Source organism: Haliotis rubra, unplaced genomic scaffold (genome assembly GCF_003918875.1).
Source record: "Haliotis rubra isolate DU_JTF1 unplaced genomic scaffold, ASM391887v1 Scf11, whole genome shotgun sequence".
NCBI classification, from domain to species: Eukaryota; Metazoa; Mollusca; class Gastropoda; order Lepetellida; family Haliotidae; genus Haliotis; species Haliotis rubra.
This window is the reverse complement of record NW_025765003.1, coordinates 43,297-66,235: the sequence shown is the minus strand read 5'-3', so window position 1 is coordinate 66,235 and position 22,939 is coordinate 43,297.

The window sequence follows — 22,939 nt, the reverse complement described above, 5'->3', positions numbered from 1 at the left end:
ATCAGATCACTGTAAGTTCATTCATTAATGAGTATGGTTTATGCTGTTTTTGGCAATATTCCAGCAATATCATGGCCTAGGACAAATGGGCTTCACACATTGTACTCATGTGGGGAATCAAACCTGGGTCTTTGTCATGACGAGCAAACACTTCAACCATTTGGCTACCCCACCACACCAAGTTCATTCATGAGTGAGGAAAACCAGATTAGTTGCTTTCTGATGCCTTAACTCTGGCACATCTTCTCAGGAACCAGCTGATGAAAAATGAGTGAGTTTAGTTTTACGGTGTTTTAGCAATATTCCAGCGATATCACAGAGACACTAGAAATGGGCTTCACACATTATACCCAAGTGGGGAATTGAACCCAGGTCCTCAGCATGACGAGCAAATGCTTTAACCACTAGGCTACCCCACTGTCCCATAACTAGTATGAAGGCTTGCTTGAAGTGACTGACTGACTGAGTTTTGGTTTTACGCCTCTATTAGCAATATTCCAGCAACATGACGGCGGTGAACACCAGAAGCTTGAAGTGACCTGTTTGTTGTTAAAATGGCCAGTAAATTTTCATTTGTACCCACTGAAGATCTGGGTTAGAATTGGGTCACATCATCCCATGCATATTGTAAGAGGAGATGAATGGTCCTGGCCTCTGGTTTGCTGCATGTCACTGAATCCCTGCTACGTAGATCAATGCTCATGACATCAATCCCTGGCCTGTCCAGACACAATACTTACAGACCACCATAAAACACCCAGTAATTTGGTAAGAGATGTCTTAAACATCAAACAAAAGCAAATCTTCAATTTGGTCACCTTGGCCTGTCTCTTTAGGCCTGATGTGCAGCCTATCACTGTCCTCACTTTATGAAGCAGGACTGACTTGAAGGTCTGCAAAACACAATGTTCATCTCAACGTCTCCCTTCACCCGGAGCTGTTTACACCTCAGCTCCGGTCACATCTCCATCTTCCCCGAATCTAATCCGTCTGCACCATTTGATCCTGCCTATCTTCCTTTCAACTGTCACCGACAGGGTCCTCAACTACTCTAAACTGTGAAGCTGCAGGAACAACACTCATCGTAAGGAGAATGACACCGAGATGAGTGGTTTGTCTGTCTCTTGCACAACGTCTGCTGACCTAACTTCACCAGTGTCGGCCACATCGGGAGTGTGATCCATCGTCTGATCTATTGGCAGCGGTAATTGATAACAAGACGTTTAGCGGCTGATCTCTGAAATTCTTGTGGTGAATATTCCAGCTCTTGGCCATGTGCTGTCAGGTGATACGGTTGGCTCAGACCAACTTCTACATATTTTCACATTTATCTCAATCTGTCTGATTCCTATAGGGAAGCCTTTGAGCTTAAAATTGCTTAACATTTCCAACATTTTGCCTGACAGATTTTCATTTTAACTCACCAGCCCTTATACAAAGACAGAAGCGGTTGGGTTAGCTTACTTATTAAAGGGTTTCTCTTGTCACGCTGAATACAGGGGTTCAAACCGTGATGCACCTTGTCGTATTATGTGTATGATCGCTTCAGTATCGAAGCCTTACGTAATGAAGTACTGATGATGCCAATAAGTATGCTGTACAAACTCACCATTTTAAGTGAAAATATTAATATGACCACTTCAATATGAATACATATATGATGGCCACAAAAAAGGTAATGGTACCATTTGGTGTATTTTTTTTAAACATCAGTATTGTCTATGTAAAGAATTATTCCAGGTTTTCCAAAAAGTTCAATATTGATATCAGTAAGCACAGGCAGTGCTGAACTGCCTATAACAAGACGCTTTAGCGGATGATCTCTGAAATTCTATATAGAAATAACTTCCTGAAGCAACCCGTGAAGATCCGGGTTAGAATTGATTTTCAGTAACCCATGCTTGTCGTAAGAGGCAACTAACGAGATCGGGTGGTCAGGCAGAAAAGATATAAATCTACAGCAATTGTTTTAGACAATCAAGACCAAATTTTTGTATCACCGACCAATTAAAATCCAACTTTTGATGTTTAAAATAATTTCTGTACAATGAATTTTTACATTGTTTTTTTTATTTACAGCCAGATATTTCACAACCAAAATCAATCACACTTCCTCCTTTTTTAACTGACAGCAAGCTAAAACTCAAAACTTCACCATCAAATTTATTTTTCAAGAGCCATTATTGTGTTTTGCCAGTTACTATTTTGATAATGCTACCAGTTTGATTCCCCTGGTTCCAATGCACAGTGTGGTTGAAGCACAAGGTCACCTGTGAACTGGAACAGCAATTAATCTTAAATAACAAAACAGAAATATAATTACAGGGAATTGTATCATTGATCACAATTTTGTCCATGAGAATGAGATATTTTTTAAATGTTGTAAATTTGCCAATTACATTTAATACTACTAGTTAGAGGTCATCAGGGAATTTAAACAGCAATTAATCTTTAATTTAAAACCTCCCAGAAATATAAATTAATCATAACAAGCTCCACTGAGTTGTTTGTCAAGATGCACAGGGCAAATCATGTAATAAATGCGAGTATTGAACCATACCAGCTGTTACCATGGTATTACTTTCAAAATATGATATCACACTTTTTTATCATGTTTTTTGACAAACCAAGGCCGTGGGGAGAATGCTGGTGAAAATAATTAATAAAACTCAATAACAGCTGTATCAGGTTAAAATCCTTCACTGCATAGGGACCAAAATAGCTATTGTGACTGGGATTCCTGAACTAATGGCGCTGATGGACAATAACGTCTTATGTTTCATCACAAAGATATGACCTCTGGGACAACTGTTGAAAACAATCTGTATTACTGTTTTCATCAATGAAGGTCTCTTGAAATATGTTATCTCTGAATGATACACCTGTTTACGTGGACCAAACTGTCATGCTAGATCAGAACAACTCGTTTGATAGTCAGGGGAATAACAGACAGACAGACAGACAGACAGACAGACAGACAGACAGACAGATGCAGGCATGTACTGTTTTGTTTGTTTGTTATTTAACACTGCTCTTATTAAGCAATATTCAGGCTTCATGATTATGGCCTGTAAATTACCTGGACCAGATAATCCGATGATCCTATTGTTAGGTTCCATGGCATTCTACCAATAAAGTTGTCATGAATGACCATCCAATCCAGGTTGTAGGGGACATGTTATAACACACTCATATTCACCTTATTGCTGCCACAAGCAGGGCACATAACTCTGATAACTGCACACAACTACGAAAATGCAATTTCCTCCTTGTTCATCCATCAACAGAAATAATATCATTTCTCTTGGAAATGTGGTGTATGGAAAGAACTTAACTGATACCTTACGGCCACATATCTAGTTTATTTTTGCAACTTGTCTGAAGCCTGATTATTGTAACAATGTTTTGGGTCTAATAAACTCTATGTAATACTAACCTATATTCTACAGAAAATCATGCTCTGGGCCATGTTCAGGCTGGTAGTCTCAAAAGTTTGTTGCACCTCTGAACATCCTTCTTTTGACTGTGTTCTGTCTAAGTATCATTCGCCAAAAATATTCAACAAGTGTGGTAGGAATGGAAACCAAGATTAACTGAATGGATGTTACAAAATTTTGTCTCACATAATTTAGGCAAACTAAATGCTGAATATGTCTGAATAATGTGAATAAATAACAATGAAAGTTTTGATTGAACCTGAATCTCTGTTGGAAATGGAAAAATGCTAACCCAAAATGTGAAAAACAACGATGAAAGTTTCATGTGATAATCCCAGTTTTAGTATCAACCTGCTGCCATGTTGGAAATGGAAATTTTGACCCAAAATGCTAACCCAGAATATGAGAAAAACAGCAATGCATGTTTCATGTTACAATCCCAGTTTTAGTATCAACCAGCTGCCATATTGGAAATGGAAATGCCATGTAAACTTCAAAGTAATTCAATGCTTAATGGATTGTTTTGAGACTCCAAAGACCAACATTAAGACTGGTGATACCAGAGCAAGATCTTGTTTGTGTGTGTGATGAACTAATTCAAGCAAATTTATCTTTGGCTTCATAACTGACAGTGTATACTAAATGTACACATTAGCAGGATTACTGAGTGGGTAGGGGGCTATCACCACATTAAATGGTATTACAGTCATATCATTTAATGGACAATGTTAACAAGGTCGTAATTAAAGCATTCCGATAAGCTTGTTATCACGATCCAATAAGTACGCAAATGAGGACATCTGGCATGAACTACTTCCATTAATGCAATGCCAACTTTCCCAGAAGCCTTTGCATCACTATGTTCCAAAATGTTCAGATAGAGGGGTGAGTGCTTTTGTAAGCAAATATATCTATAAATAATTTGACACTACCTATAACATTCTGGCACTGTATTCCTGTAAGATTTCTAAAGTTGCAAAAGTTACTGAAGTTTTGATCCCAGGAGTGAGGAAAACCAGCTTCTTGTCAATGATACCGGATGATTCTAGATGATTCTAGATGATCCTTTATGATAAACATAACTAAAGAACTCCAACTCAGTATCTGTTGTATGTCTAATATATAGTGCCAATAGTGGTACACCAAACATTGTAACAGGGTTATCTCCCTTGTCTAACCACCATTTACCTAATCCATCTTCTACAATTATCAGTACAGCTGAAAATATCATTAACATTCTTCCAAATGGCTTCATGCTCTACAGGAATTTTGTTCCCTTCATCCAGCATAAGAGTGAGTGAGTGAGTGAGTGAGTGAGTGAGTGAGTGAGTGAGTGAGTGAGTGAGTGAGTGAGTGAGTGAGTGAGTGAGTGAGTGAGTGAGTGAGTGAGTGAGTGAGCGAGCGAGTATAGTTTTACCCTGCTTTCAGCAATATTCCAGTAATATCATGGCGGGGGACACCAGAAATGGGCTTCACACATTGTGCCCATGTGGGGAATCAAACCCGGGTCTTGGATATGATGAGCAAACGCTTCAACCACTTGGCTACCGCACTGCCCCTCTTGTTGTAAAGGGAAGTGTTAGTAGGCTACTGCTTGGTAAACGGTAATTAACCTTGTTATCTGGATAGCCTGTGTCTTGTAATGTCTCTGATAGTATTTATTCACCAATAATGCTATACATAAACATAACACATTGATAACCAACATATGTTGGCCATCCCCTCCTTTTAATGAAATTGTGCAATAAAATAAAATTCATGAGAGCAGTATCTGGTTTATTAATTACCTGTGAAGATCCAGGTTAGAATTGGTCTTCAGCAACCCACGTAAGAGGCAACTAACAGGAACAGGGGGTCAGACTGAGACTCAACGACAACAAGCATGGGTAACTGAAGATCAATTCTAACCTGGATTTTCACGTGTTGAGCCAACAGGGCCACAGACTGTTTTGAAACAATCTAACCATATTATGTCTGACTGACTGAGTTTAGTTTTACGCCGCTTTTAGCAATATTTCAGCAATATCACGGCGTGGGACACCAGAAATGGGCTTAACACATTGTGCCCATGTGGGGAAACAATCTAACCATATTATGTACATCATGAGACAAGAATTTGCTGTGTAAATTGTACACATATGGATTCAAACCAGCTCTCCAGTATGTCAAACTAACACTTCAACCACCAGGCCACTCAGATTCCACGTATTATTCAGCATTATCATTAGTTGTGGTTGAAGAAGGCATGAACTGTCCAGAAATGAGCATACCACCAAGGACAAGTAATATCTGTGTGTTTATGTCGAGTAGGTTTGCTTTCAATCAGCAGATCAATCAGGACATGAGATATATAATCCAGTTATTAGATTCCAGATGTCAAACACTGACCATCATCTGATCAGTTCTGGGACGGACAGTTAACAATTTTCCCCCATTACTGTAATGGTCAGTAAAACGTATGGTCAATAGCTATGGGAGCCAATGGTCAATATATTGTCCAAAGTCCACAACTAGCCAATTCCTATTCATGAGAAGGATTTGCATTGTGTATACCCTTACCGTCATTATCTACAAGATAATGATGTTTGTACTAAAGCTGGTTTATCTGCTTTCAGACAGATGAGGAGAATTACCTACAATGTGCATGCTTAAGGGAAAGTAGAACCTTAACCACTGAGCTGACTTTGACATGACCAGTGAACACTTTAACCACAAGGGCGAGCCTCTCAAGTTAGTTGACCTCTGTAACATAGCTACAATGTTTGTTTGTTCTTCAATATTCCAGATGACTGTGGTCTGTAAATAATCGAGTCTAATACAGACAATCCAGTGATTGACATCGTTACTGAACGACACGACTGACATACAATGATGCTTCAATCAAGTCAGCGAGCCTGACCACCCAATCCCATTTGTATATTTTTTAGTATAGGATATTTATGTAGCGCACATATCCAAGCAACTAGTGCATGCTCAAGGCGCTGGTATTTTTTCCCCTCCATCATTGGATGTCATTCTCAAAGGCATTTCGTATTATCAATCTCAACTCCCTGGGGAGCATAAAACTCTTGCAGCCACTTGGTGCACCAAGTTACTCTGGCTTTCTCATCCTAACGAGGTACCCATTCACAGCTGGGTGGACTAGGACACATAGTCACAGTACTTTGTCCAAGTTTACTGCACGTTGCTGTACCCACAACTAGGTGTTTGCATGTATACATGTGGCCACCATCTGGTCATATACCAACGGATTTGTGGGTTCTTTCAAGTGTACAGGGTTGTGTACTGTTCACTAGGGGTTGTGAAAACACTGAAATAGTCTGCACACAAAGCTGACAGCAAGATTTTTACACCCGGTCACAGGTGTGCTTGATCCCGACACCTCAAGCTCATGGGATCACTAGCCTGGCACCTTAGACAGCTCGCCCACCATGCCCACTTATGACAAGCATGGAGGTCAATTCTAACCCAGATCTTTAATTCATGTTTTAATATTAATGACTCCTTGGCTGTCAAGATTTAGAAACAATGACAATATGAATGTCTGAGTTGGGTTAAAAACTTCATTCAGCATTCCGCTCACTTCCAGCATGTCGTCTCACTCAGCAATATCTCAGTTAAATGATGGCAGCTTGTAAATAAGTGAGTCAAGTGATGGATATTGGAAGCAATGATCTATGCTGTTAGGGTACAATTACACTCAATCAAGCAAGTCACTTGATCTATCCACCCAATCCATTAAGACACTTCTTAGGACAACAGAAATTGCTCAGGAGTAATTCTCACTCAGAATAAACCCAGGGCGACTGCTTCATCATGGCGTGTCAGTATAACATCCGAGGAAAGCCCAAGGTAATATGGAGTCTTGATATTCATCAAGTTGGTAAAACACACACATACTGACATGGCGCTGACAATCCAAGAATCAGAATCAGGGATTGGAACACAAAATCATTGGATTCTGTCCCATCGAGGGATGCAGTGAAGGTATTGAGAGAATGGATGGAGGCTGGGTCCAATGTTCTCAATCAGTGAACACTGAAAACAGCTTTTAAATCAAGCATGTCATTAAAACATTTAAAGAATCTGTTCAAAATCATTATTTTACTGCGTTTTTGACAATTGTTACAAATGTGCTGCACACCAACACCCCAACAATGAGTTTAACACCAACTATTAAACCATCCGTGCACGTTATAGCTCTCTGCAGGTCACTATTGTCACATCACACTTCTCATGTTTGTTTGCTGTTAATGCCACACTCAATATTCCAGCTAAAGGTGGAGGTTGGTAAAAACGAGTCTTGACCAGTGATCAACATCATGAGCATCGATCTTCGCAACTGGGATACAATGACCTCTTATACCGAAAATTTTCGAGGTACTAAAATTTGAACTGGGATACAATGACATATGTCAACCAAATCATCGTGAGTGATAACTGACCACCGGTATATCCCATTAGTCAACTTTCCTTTGAAAATGCATGGGTTGCTGAAGACCAGTTCTAACCTGGATCTTCACAGGTCTCAGCAACTGGGATACAATGACATGTAAAGTAAAATCAATAGATCTCATTCTAACCTGGATCTTCACAGTAAAGCAAAATCAATAGATCTCATTGTAAAGTAAAATCAATAGATCTCATTGTAAAGTAAAATCAATGATGTCACAGTTGGAAACACATAAATGTCTCATCTTAAGCTATGTCCTGTTTGAAAAACTTGAAATACATTCTCTGAGAAGATTAAACTGCAGAGCTCGATATTAGAAAATGAAACATACTTGCACCCAGTGCAACCTTAGGTAAGAATCTTCTTGCACCAGACAAAAACAGGTTGCACCTGCTACTCAACATAAGCTTACATATAATGCTTGTGTTTTGGTATTGATGATTCAGATCAACACTGACAAAAAGATTCTGGGTTTGATAAGATCATTTACATAAATGTTCAAGATACTAGAAACAGTCATGTCATTCAGTTACTGTGTGGTTACTGCTTCAAACCAGTTCCTCATATTCGGTTTTCCAAGTGAAGTCTGTGTTCTTTCAACAGGAAAATATTAACACACTGGTATAAATAAGACGTTGCTTTTTGCAGTTTCAGGCTGCACCAGTGCAAGTTTTAATTCCTTCAACTCTGTTTTGTGTTGCCCAAAATGATTCTCCACACATACTCTGAATGTAGAAGTTGTTTGTTTGTTTGTTTGTTGTTTGATGGCACACTCAGCAATATTCCAGCAAAATGGCAGTGGTCTCTCTATAATCAAGTCTGGACCACACAATCCAGTGATTTACATCATGTGTATCAATGTACGCAACTTGGACACAATGACATGTGTGAACCGAGTCAGCGAGTGACCACCCCATATTGTTAGTCGCATCTAATGACAAGCATGGGTTGTTGAAAAGAATATGGAAGAACTGCAATCTCAATATGACAACCACAAGGTTTGAGAAAGAAGAACTTTCATATAAATATCACCTTCCAAGTATTTCATATGGACATTTAACTGACAAATCAGAATTACATATATTTTTTAAATTTGTGGACCAGTCTTGACATTTCAAACAATGAATACAAAGCAGACATAAATAGTATTGATCATTGACAAAAGAAGAATATGATAGACAGTTTCACATCTTAATGTAAATTGTAACCTGAGAATGCCACTTCAAATTGGGAATTGAAAGAACCTAAATTTTTCATAACTTCTCAATTTAATTTGAGATTAACAATCTCCAAGATGCAAAAATCCATCTAAGCAATTGTGATATGATGTCATGCATCAACGAAATCTGTGTGTCTGATGACCAGATATGGTTACTTTCCTTTCACAAAAAAACATGGGTTCCTGAAAACCAGTTCTACCCTTGATCTTCACAGGTCCCAAGATATACTGCTGGAGGCAGATCTAATCAAGAGACAGAGTCAACTTGAAAGAATCTCTGTGACGGTGACAGACAGGAGTATTACTCACTGGTGTTGAGTTTCAGCCAAGACGTAATGATGTTCAATAATAACATAATACAATGGGGAGCTTATGCCAGTTCAATGGAAATGTTGGAATCCCGAAAGAATTGATGTCAAACACTAATAGTCAGGATCTACCAGGAAAAATGCTTTCGTATACAACATCCAAGATATTGTCCGTGGGGACGGTCATGATTTAAAATCAGTAATTTCAAAATTATGCCCCCAAATTTAAATTTGTAACAGAGTTTGATGTTTGGATGAACTTTTTAAGCAATTGCAACATTGTCTGAATTGTTTCGTCTGCAGAAACCAGGGTCAGTGAGCCCAGGTGAAAGTCACGTGATATGTTGATGAACACTCATGACTTTTGCTATTGCTAATGTACACAGAGCTTTGTCAGTCCTACATGAAACATATATATATATATGTTACACTGTGCTCAAGTTAGGCCAATTTTTCATGATCATTGTCTGCAAAATACATTTCAATTTGTCATCGTATATGCCTGTTGTGTTTATTAATTTCTCACGTAGCTGTGGATGTGTAACACATGATCTGTCTGGATGGCCACGGCCTGCTGTCTCTATGGTCTTGTGCATAGAGCTCAGGTGACAAAAAGTTAAGCAACGTTGGTCATGGAGAGTGTTTGGAAGGGTGATCGTGCTTGGCAGCTTGACTCCTGAGAGTTCCGTACACGTCTGTCCTGCCCACAATGATGCACATGTGACACATGGCCTAAATTGAGTCAAGTGAGTTTGTTCAATATTGCCTCTGTTCACCCAGCAGTGAATGGGTACCTGGTGGGATAAGTCACATGACTGTTTACAGTCTAGCGCCTCACAGGCAACTTTGGTTAACTGTAATGATAATGTTTTAGCCCCTTGAGCACAAGTGTGTGGGTACAGATGCTGAATAAATGTCCATTATAAGTATTGATACAGTATGCTCCCACTATGTTCAAAATACCATAGGGGCGGTGGGGTAGCCTAGTGGTTAAAGCATTGGCTCGTCACGCCGAAGACCCGGGTTCGAATCCCCACATGGGTGCAATGTGTGAAGCCCATTTCTGGTGTCCCCCGCCATGATGTTGCTGGAATATTGCTAAAAGCAGCGTAAAACCAAACTCAGTCAGTCAGTCAAAATACCATAGTCTAGCTGTTTATCACAATCATAGGTTTCTGACATGATTATTGGATCAAACAGCGCATACCAAATTCCCACACTTTGGCACTGACCAAAACCAGCCTGTTGTTGGCTGTATTCAAATGATTAGTGTTTCTGTGATGTCAGCTGAAAATGTTTATGTTCAACAAGGTCCCAGTTGAAAACACTATGATTCCATGAGTGAGTGAATGAGTTGGGTTTTACACTTTTTACCAATATTCCAGCAACATAACGACTGGGGACACCAGCAATGGGATTCACACATTGTACCCATGTGGGGATTCAAACTTGGCCCTTCAGTGTGATGAGCGAATGCTTTAACCATGGGGCTACCCCACAGCCCCCATATGGTTCAATGATGTTACAGTTGAGAACAATACAGTTAAACAATGTTACAGTTGAGAACAATACAGTTAAACAATGTTACTGTTGAAAACAATACAGTTCAACAATGTTACAGTTGAAACAATACAGTTCAACAATGTTACTGTTGAAAACAATACAGTTCAACAATGTTACAGATGAAAACAATACAGTTCAACAATGTTACAGTTGAAACAATACAGTTCAACAATGTTACAGATAAAAAACAATACAGTTCAACAATGTTACAGTTGAAAACAATACAGTTCAACAATGTTACAGATGAAAACAATACAGTTAAACAATGTTACAGTTGAAACAATACAGTTCAACAATGTTACAGTTGAAAACAATACAGTTCAACAATGTTACAGTTGAAAACAATACAGTTCAACAATGTTACAGATGAAAACAATACAGTTCAACAATGTTACAGATGAAAACAATACAGTTCAACAATGTTACAGTTGAAAACAATACAGTTCAATAACAATACTGTTTTGGAACATTGGACCTTGCACTTTATGGCATTTTGTAATATATTACCATATTCACAGTATTGGATTACATTCAATGAAGAAATATTTGCAAAAAATGCATGTCTATATTAAAATCACTTCGGCGAGGTATAAACATCTAAAACTCCTGAAAAAACATTAAAATTACTTTAATTTTCACTCATCCACAGAAAACAATCTCCAACATAGTTGCTGTCAATCCGACGGTAGAAGTGACCAGCCAATGGTCAACTGACAAAAGCATTAGCCAATTAGTGAATTGAAAAACTAGCAAATTGTATCTCATTTGGCAGTTTGGCGATCAGGAAAGCACTCCTCCCCATTGGGTGCCCTTGAATTATTCCCCCAACTGCATAATATCTTGCATAACAACCAAGCAGTGCATGAAATCACACTATAGCTGCATAATGTCAAGTCCTGTCGCAGTTAGTTTTAGAAAACTGGTTATTCTGTACTCAGCAGGAATTAAAAATCGCTGTAATTTGAGGACTGGAGACAAATTTAAAGCAAATACAAAAAGATTTCATCAAGTATATTTGGTTTACGACTGCACCGACAGTACTTTACATAGTCCATAACGAGAAATTAGTTCCAACTGGATTCCTGTCAGGGATAGCTGCGGTTCTATTAGACAGAAACTAGCCGAGGGTGTCTCATTTTGATCTCACATAAATGATACCCCCTCTGGGAGTTTGTATTGGATTAAAAATCTAGTTATCAGTTGGTTGTGGAAAACAGGCTGCTGATACGAGACATGTTTCCTCGGAGGAGTATCCACAGTTCACAAAGCCACATCATCGTAAATGATAACTGTTAGCTTTTAATTTTGCAGTCTTCAATATTACAGCTGCATTGTGGTAATATATTGGTATTTTCATTCTTTCAGTTGAGTAGCATCAACTCATAGTAAAAGATTGGATTTTAATGAGTTTGTATCATTGTAAGTCTTTGAATGGCATTTAGAGTGAGTGAGTGAGTTGGGTTATACGCTGCTTTTAGCAGTATTCTAGCAATATCATGGCAGGGGACAACAGAAATGGGCTTCACACATTGTACCCATGTGGAATGGCATTTAGAAGTGTTATATATGAGAGAGAATTTATGGAAGTCAACATGAATATAAGTAACACAATGTTTCAGAGTATGTGCTTACTTGTTCATCAGATGGTCCAATTATGGATGTCAACTTTATCACAAGCAACACAATGTTTCAGAGAGTACGCTCACTCCTTCATCGGGTGGTCCAATTAATGGATGTCAACTTCTTTATCACAAATAACACAATGTTTCAGAGAATATGCTTACTCTTTCATCGGGTGGACCAAATTATGGATGTCAACTTCTTTATCACAAGCAACACAATGTTTCAGAGAGTACGCTTACTCCTTCATTGGGTGGTCCAATTATTGGATGTCAACTTCTTTATCACAAGCAACACAATGTTTCAGAGAATACGCTTACTCCTTCATCGGGTGATCCAATTAATGGATGTCAACTTCTTTATCACAAATAACACAATGTTTCAAAGTATGTGCTTACTCCTTTATCAAGTGGTCCTCCTTATCTCAATTTTAGTAATTCCTTTACATCATAAAGCACAAAAAACTAACAGGGACCCATTTTTAAAACATGTCATTTTCACAAAGATAATCAAATTTCATGTTTATTTATCATATTCATGGTATTTCATCATACACAGCAGTTTCTGACAAACAAACTGAAAAAAATATGATGAATAGTCAATAAATATGTCTTATCAAGCTAATAATTTCCTTAGGCCTAATGAGAACATAACAATCAAAGTATCAAAAGCTGTTAGGAAACAGTATTAGATAAAGAAAATGAAAACGAGCTTTGCTTCTTTTATTAAATATTTCCACAATGAACTAGCACATTTCCTTAAAGGCACAATGTCACAGATTTTCAACAATATTTTGGCCTATATTATATATATTGGGGCATATGCACTCACTTTAGCTTCCTATTGATACAATAAAAGACTTATCATCCCTTACAACTGGCCTGAAACACTATTAATTGAAACCTCCAGGCGAACAGCTTCCAAACAGAGAACACTCATCATATATGAAATGCAGAACGATTGCACCGTACATTGAAAAATGTTGTGCGTAGGATATTCGTAAAGAGTCCTGCAAGGAACAAAACTCTATGGGGTTCGTTTGAAATAATGTTTGGCCAACAGAGGGCGCAAGAGTCGATATAATGCAACGTTGCATAACTTCATTTGAACTTTTTAATTTAATATTGTAAACTAAATACACAATGTTTTGGGAAAAAATAATATGGTAGCTTCCCTGAGGGCTGATAGTTAGTATTATTGAGAGAAATGAATTACCTATTGTTAGAGAGTGTGGTGTGATATACTGTCTTTAAAGATGATATTCCCAGTAATGCCAAGAAAACGTATTGTCTCAGAAATTCTGATATCATTCTACATCTGTTGAAAAGATCTGTTATTCCTTCTTTGGAAAAAAGAGAATGTGGAATAATATTCCACTTCATGACGGAAACTCATTATCATCATCTAAGCCCACAGAAACTATTGACATGATAAAATCATAATCTGAATACTCAAAATATTTTAACTTGGCAAATGAAAATTAAACAAGAAAACAAGCACTATCTCCTGCCTTGGGGTACATTAGAATTTGATATGTTGTCTCCAATGCTGATTTTTTATAAGCATGTATTCCCAAAAGGCTGAAAAAAAGAAGGGAAACCCGTATGGCTGGGTTAGAGATTATTTTATACAGAGTATAAATGCAAGCGAGTGCTATGTGATGTCACTCGATGTACCTCTACTGATTCTCTTGGGGTAATTACAGATGTGTGAAACAAGACGATGCTGTATGGTGATATGAGAAGGTGATACACTACACAGACAGACAGACAGACAGACATACAGACAACCTCTGAGGTGTACAAACACTAGCAGATGTGTTCCTCTTTGGTGAGGTACCAGTCATGGTAGTAACAAACCAAGAAACACAGTCAAGGCAAACCGGGAACATTGAAACCATGATCACTGGTTTCTGGTGTGCCAAAGGGACACAACTCTACATTGCAATGCCCTTGATTACGTGAGGATATAAGTTTATGTAATGATTAGTTCACAGTAAGCTCTTACAGGGAACATAACATATAAACATAACGTGGATACATATATACAGGTCTGGTTACAATTGGATTCATTTCATTTCCAGTGTTTGCCCTTATCTCTGAAAAGCTGCAGGCCCTAAGGACCCAGAACCATAAAACACTGTGGGTCCTGATCAGAATGTGCAGGCCCTATACTTTAATATGGAAATAATACTCTTAGTTATTTTTGTTGTCTTTTCTGACTTTAAAATATACTGAGGAAAAAAAATAAGGGATCACCTGAAAATAAAAGTGTTCCTTTATTTGTTTCCAGTTTCTTCACACTGACTGACTGACTGAGTTTAGTTTTACGCCGCTTTTAGCAATATTCCAGCAATATCACGGCTGGGGACACCAGAAATGGGCTTAACACATTGTGCCCATGTGGGGAATCGAACCCGGTTTCCACTAGGCTACCCCACCGCCCCAGTTTCTTCACAAGAGTTGTGTACAACAGTACAGTATATGATTTCAGACACATGCAGGTGTCATTGGTTTCTCGTTTATGTGCACTCAGCAATATTCCAGCTATATGGCGGTGGTCTGTAAATATTTGAGTCTGGACCAGAAAATCCAATGATCAACAGCATGAGCATCAATCAACACAATTGGGATATGATGACATGTGTCAACCAAGTCGGCGAGCCTGACCACCTGATCCTGTTAGTCGCCTCTTACGACAAGCATGGGTTGCTGAAGACCAGTTCAAACCAGAATCTTCTTGGGTCATCCAGGTGTCAATCACAGGAATAACTACACTGAACACAAAAAGAAACTTGACATTTGAATAAATGGATAATATTGAAATGGTGTCATTAAGGTTAATATGGGTGAATACCATACATCCTTTTCAAGTGTCGTGAACCGTTCAGGGTGCATGTGGCATGACCACAATTTCATGTGCCTAACCACCTACACATGAACAGTATTTGCTGATGAAAACATTGTTAACAATCCTTCAGAGATGAACAATTCTCATGCATTGCCTTACAAATGTTGAAAGTGAACATGCAATTGGCTCCGATTTTATCGCCCCTGATCACTTTGGTGTACCAAATTAAGTGCAGTTCTGTTTTAGTGTACATGCATTACATCCATAGACCAGATTTATCCACTAGCAACACACTTTATTCTATATATGGGTATGTTTCAGACATTAAGTCACATGTAATGTTTCTTTTTGTGTTTAGTATATCAGCTTTGACATGAATTTGTTGCTTTTTATATTTGTTTTGAAAACCTCTCTTCAAATAAAAATAAATATCTCAACAAAATAACGCAACATTTTAGAATGAAGCAATTGTTACATAAACTTCACATAGCTGATCAGCATGATTGTTTCTGGGGACTAAGATCGACTTGACTTCGGATTGCGTATTTCTGAAAAGAGCTGAGAAGGCAGTTTTTTTCTGTCATAAGCAGACACAGTAAACTTGAACTGAAGGAAAAGTATAATTCTGATGATTAAGCAAACTCATCTTTACAAACAAATAAATCATTTTAACCAGCAAAAAATATTCTGATGATTTAGGAAGATCGTGATCATTGAGCAAAGGGTTTTGACTGAATATAGGACTGTGTTAGAAAAATCCATCAAAATAGATATGTATATAGTATTATCATCACCACCATCACCATCACCATCATCATCACATCACATCACATCAATAGTGGTAGCTGAATGCCCTGTTATATAACGTCCATATTAATAGCTGCATCCCTAGTATATAACCTCCATATTGGTAGCTGCATCCCTCGGGTATATAACCTCCATATTCATAGAAGCATGCCCTAGCATATAGTCTACATATTGGTAGCTGCATCCCTGGTATATAACCTCCATATTGGTAGCTGAATCCCTTGTATATAACCTCCATATTGGTAGCTGCATCCCTGGTATATAACCTCCATATTGGTAGCTGCATCCCTGGTATATAGCCTCCATATTGGTAGCTGAATCCTTGGTATATAACCTCCATATTGGTAGCTGCATCCCTGATATATAACCTACATATTGGTAGCTGCATCCCTGGTATACAACCTACATATTGATTGAATCATGCCCTGGTATAAAACCTACATATTGGTAGCTGCATCTCTGGTATATAACCTCCCTATTGATTAAATCATGCCCTGGAATATAACATATATATTGGTAGCTGCATCCCTGGTATATAACCTCCATATTGGTAGCTGCATCCCTGATATATAACCTCCATATTGATTGAATCATGCCTAGGTATATAACTTACATATTGATTGAATCATGCCCTGGTATATAACCTCCCTACTGGTAGTTCAATGCCATGGAATATAACCTCTATACAAGTGTAACAATTTGTCAGTCGCACACATTCTCCATGGCTCCCACTTCCTGGAACCATTCAGGTTGATGCATCACTGCTGAGTGAAGTATGAGTGTTTCTTAAGAAGTGAAACATTGCAAAAGATTTTATTTTAGGCTGTACTATTGTCGATTTAGACACAAAATACACTGTGAAATACAAGACATGGGTATAGGAAACCAAAAGCATGTGTCTTGGGACCCAAAGACATGTGTCTAGGAAACCAAAAGCATGTGTCTAGGAACCCAAGGGCATGTGTCTAAGAAACCAAAGGCATGGGTCAAGGAAACAGAAATCTCTCAAAAAAGCAGAGTCCTGTACCATTCTGACAAAATCCCAAATATGGGTCTAGGAAGCCAAAGGCATGGTTGGTCTCGGAAGCCAAAAGCATGTGTCTTGGAATCCAAAGGTATAGGGTCTAGAAAGCCAAAAGCATGTGTCTTGGAATCCAAAGGTATAGTGGGTCTAAGAAGCCAAAAGCATGTGTCTTGGAATCCAAAGGTATAGTGGGTCTAAGAAGCCAAAAGCATGTGTCTTGGAATCCAAAGGTATAGTGGGTCTAAGAAGCCAAAAGCATGTGTCTTGGAAACCAAAAGCATGGGTTTAGGAAACTAAAAGTATGGGTCTTGGAAACACAGATGTAGAGGACACCAGGTGTTCAAGACTAGGTGAGCATATTCTGCCTGTCACAAACACATGCAAAGGCAAGTACAAAGAAACAGCCACCTTGACCTAACCATGCACTGGATCTCATTCATTATGAGAGAGTGTTTGGTTTAACATGGCATTTATTCATAATGATATTATACCTTTTCAATAGTATGTCTGTGAGATGAGTTTTACAACTTTTGACTGGAGTCTTTCTCTAAGCTATTACTAATATTCTATATTTATATTTTCCTAATATCTGAATCCTAATATATTGCTTGTAGTGGTAATAATGAATAATGAATTTTGTATGAATTATTATCCCATGATAATGAACTGGGGGCAGTGGGGTAGCCTAGTAGTTAAAGCATCCGCTTGTCATGCTGAGGACCAAGGTTCAATTCAACACATGGGTACAATGTGTAAAGCCCATTTCTAGTGTACCCCGCTGTGATATTGCTGGAATATTGCTAAAAGCGGCGTAAAAAACATACTCACTCACTCATAGTGAATTGAATGAAGTTTTAGATTTTTTATCAACCCTTTGAAAACATGATTCCAAGGGCCCAATATTCTAAAAATTATGTAATGTGAAAAATATGTTTGAACTGAGTGACTGAGTTTCAGAAATCAATACTAAATATTATTGGTTGTTGGAGTGTGTGATTTGGATTTAAAGCTTTTGAAAAGCACTTAAATTATGTGACAGTTTTAAGTGGGGAGAAAACACAAATCAACTTTGGTGAAACATATGACTGCCCACTGTAGCATACTGAAACTCATTCTGTCGTTAAACTTATTGGGGCGGTGGGTAGCCTAGTGGTTAAGGCGTTCGCTCGTCATACCAAAGACCCGGGTTCGATTCCCCACATGGGCACAATATGTGAAGCCCGTTTCTGGTGTCCCCCGCTGGAATATTGCTGGAATATTGCTAAAAGCAGCATAAAACTTAACAACACATTTACACAAGTTGTCCAGGATGAAACATGACACTGCCCCTGCCAAACATGGTGAGGTTGTTGATGCCAGTTCAATCAGAAAGAACACAGTTTGACCCTGCCCTTCCTCTCTTCATATTGGACACTGATTCGCCTTCATTCGCCAACATCAGCGCAATGTTTCATCTTTACTTAAGCCAAATTTGAAAATGAATTAAACAACACAAAAATAACTCCATGGTTATCAGAGTGTATAATCCTAAAAATACTTCCTTTTTTACATCATAGTCAATATTTCTGGGTAATGACTGTCCTCAAGCTATTTAATCTTAAGATTTTCAGTAGACGTTCCTCTACTCTCTCTGCTATCAACTAACCCAAATGCAGGTAGTCAGTAGGAAATTTTGTCCTATGGGATTTTGTCTGGTTGGGATTTGTCCGGTTGGGATTTTGTCCGTCCCCCAGCCAGTATACTCTGGTTATAATGCCACCGTTTGTCCAGCAGAAAATATGGCATTATATCCAGGGTGGCATTATAACCAGGTAGGACAGTTAGAGGCCCTGTGCAATCAACAAGGTGATTGAGCTGATGTCTCCTCTTATGAGCCTTGAATGACTGGATAATCCCAGCGTCTAGGGGCTGCAGGTGACTTGTTGTGGGTGGCAGGAAGTGTATTGTCACATGTGTTATCCTATCTGGGATTACAAGACTACTTAAACCATTAATGAGTTTGATCAAATAACTTGAGTCATTTCAATTAACCAATTAAGGTATGTATTCTTCATGCAGTCAGTGTAATTGGCATTAGAACCAGGGTGAAATTACTTTTTGTTCCAAAAAACATTGGCAAATGGCAATATATCCAGTTTGGCATTATAACCTCTGTATTATATAGGCAGGAAATCAGTTCTGGCAAAAACATGGCATTATATCCAGGGTGGCATTATAACCAGGGTGCGCCGTAGTATATTCCCGCAAAAACAACACACTGTGAATGCATTAGGAAAGGAATATGTAACATTATTTCCCAGATTGAACATGTCCTATGTCTGAAATAGTGAAGAGCTGGGAGGGAATAAGTGGTTGTTGTAATTTTAAATAGAGTCGAATTATACAAAAACATAATTAAACACTAAGTTGGATGTCAAACATGTGTTTTAGTATGGTGTAAAGGTATTGAAAGCTGCATCTGAATATTCAAGCACAATTTCATCTTCAAACGCCTTGTAGTTTCAGTGAAGGTGCCAAAATTATGAGTGAGTGAGTGAGTTTAGTTTTATGCCGCTTTTAGCAATATTCCAGCAATATCATGGCAGGGGACACCAGAAATGGATTTCACACATTGTGCCCATGTGGGGAGTCAAACCCCCGCCTTCGGTGTGACAAGTGAACGCTTTAACCACAAGGCTACCCCACCGCCCCGCCAAAAGTATGAAAGTATCATAAACAGATGGATGGATGGATGGATGATGGATGATTGGTTGGATGGATGGTTGATTGGTTTGTTCATTGGATGGATGGACAGACAGATGGATGTATAGATGGATGTTTGGATGGATGGATGGGCAGATGGATATATGGATGTGATGGATGGATGGATGGACAGATGCACAAGATGGACAGATGGGATGAGATAATTGGACATATGAGATAGGATGGATGGTCAGACGGGATGGGAAGGAAGGAAGAAAGGACGGGATCGCAAAGACTAACAACTAGTCTCTGAAATGAACATATTTTACTCATAGCAAAAAAAAACATATATATAATGAAAAGGAGCCCTGAGACTTTTGCCACATTTTCAAGACTTGCGTGGGCTTTCTTGGATATATTTGCTTCAGGGTCTGTATGAGAGACTAAGGATGGCGAGACATTAGTTAAAATCAAATGCAAAAAATAAAACAAATTAATTCCTGTTTTCTAAAATAGTTTGTAAAATCATGTTAATAGACAATTAAACCCGTGGAAAGGGTACACCACCAAAGCAACAGACGTATCCAGTTATGTTACACAACTGACATAATGGCTTCAGTAAGCAGTTTTCCCTTCCAATGAGTCATGGTTCTTTGCAAAATACCTGAAACACAAAGTGATCATCTTCTTTATCTGAGGGACCAGTTCAAAAGTTCAATGTTGGATATAAAGATTAATTCCCTAAGTCCCCTTCCCCTGAATTCTGAAAATGTTGCATTCCTTGTAATACTAAGAAAGCATATTGTCACAAAGAATGACAAACATATTAGAATTATTCCATAAATTTTAATATAGCCTGGACAAAAGTCTGGAATGCTTGAACAAGGAGTATTGAAAAACAGTTCACAATTTGGAAAAAAAATGGAAAAACAGAATCAGTTGGCAACTTTTTCATATTTCGGTTACAAAAATTAACAAGATCATAATCCAACATCAAACTTTTGATCTGGTCCCTAACCTCCTTGATTTTGCCCATATATGGTGAATCTGTTGGAGACATGGTGTTCCAGACTTCGTAGTGCTCAACATGAGACTCTAGAGGATGTTAGATGTTTTTGTGTTTATTTTGATGCAATATTATTGCTGTAAAGGTAAGAATGAACTCACTGAAATCATTAACTGAGAAAATTTCCTCGCTTAAAATGTGAATTTGAAACTACAATTGAAACTAAAATCGTAAGTCTTTTTGACGAACAAAATAAATAAATAAATGAACAAAATAAAAATTAAAAAATAAACACTCCCTGAACCCAACTAAATGTTGTTTCTTAAATTTGTATGTTTGAAAAGAAAATAGGTCTCTGGCATATTTTACATTAACCCATTAAATTGCTTGTTAGTGTAACAAGACTTTAATGTGTTGCTAGGCGAACATTCTTGAGAGTGATGGTTTGAGTCACATCTTATGAGCTGATTACACCTGTCAGATGAGAACAGTGCCAAGTTTTGGTTATTCCATATTGTTCATAAAAAATCCCCAAAGGAAAATTCCAGCTTAATAAAGAGAGCATATATAGATAAGAAAATATTTCAAAGCAGAGCTTTGGTATATGACTTTCGTTCCAGGACTGGCAAAATCTACTTGGTAGCATGTGTAGGTGAGAGATAGTGACGATATTACAAGAGTAATTCTTAATCAATGAAATATGCAGTGTTATTTGGAACATGAAATGACTTCTCAGTAATAAAGACAAATAATACATGCTGCTTTTGTCATAAATATAAACTGTATCAATATGCAATGCCATTCACATAGTGTTCAGATGCAACATATGTTGGATTTAGAATTACACTTTCTCTGTAAAGTACAGATTTTAGTTCTCTTGTTAGATTGAGTATCTTCAAGGATTCGAACCCACACCCTCAGAATCATCCACCTATTGCCCTCACACAAAGTCAGCCATCCAATCCACTCAGCCACTGCTGCCTATGGAAGAATCTGTACTTTACTGAGAATGTGTAATCCCAAATGTAACTTGTTATTCAAAAACTGTACACTCCAAAACTGTCTATCAAAGCAACAAACTATGGAAGCAACAAACACGTCAATACACATTGTCAGTTGAGCAATGATCCCCAAGCTAACAAATAGGTAAATCTGATTGTTCACTCCTGTAACACGTCGTTTAGCTGGTTGATGTCCACCTTCAAGTTGGAGAAGATATGCAGATCCGTTTAGATTATTACACAAACCTCTTCCTCAACAAACAGACTGACTGAGTTTGGTTTTACGCCGCTTTTAGCAATATTCCAGCAACATCGCGGCTGGGAACACCAGAAATGGGCTTCACACATTGTACCCTTGTGGGGATTCGAACCCGGGTCTTCGGCGTGACAAGCCAACGCTTTTACCACTAGGCTACCCCACCGCCCCTCAACAAACCGAAATCAGACCAGCAGTTAACAACATTAGAATTAAAGATAAATTATTACACAAACCATCAATGGTAACCAGACTCTCACTTTGAAGTCTGAAGTTATCACTTTGCTAACGGCATCAGCAGTCACCTTCTACTCACAGTAGCAGATTAACTCTTTGTTTTGACAACTTATATGTTGTCCCACACTGGCCCCTGGGTTCACACGATCTTAACGAGTTGTCCCAGAGTGGCCCCTGAATTTGGTTGTTACGTAATAGACAGGGGGGCCACTCTGGGAATACGTCAAACTAATTGTGTATTTGTGCAGCAGGTTTGGAAACAGGTTTTCAAAGGGAGGTAATTATGTTTATCCTATCTCTGATTGGTTCATGTGCCCTTGAGTCAAATCACCATGTATGCCCGGTGCACAGCCATACACCACCCAAGCGGGGTATAAATCTTTGTGACGTTATACAACAGTTATACAACTGTGATATTATTCATTGTAGCATTGTGATTCGGGGTATACAGTGACTTTTGCGTCCCTCGTTGGGTT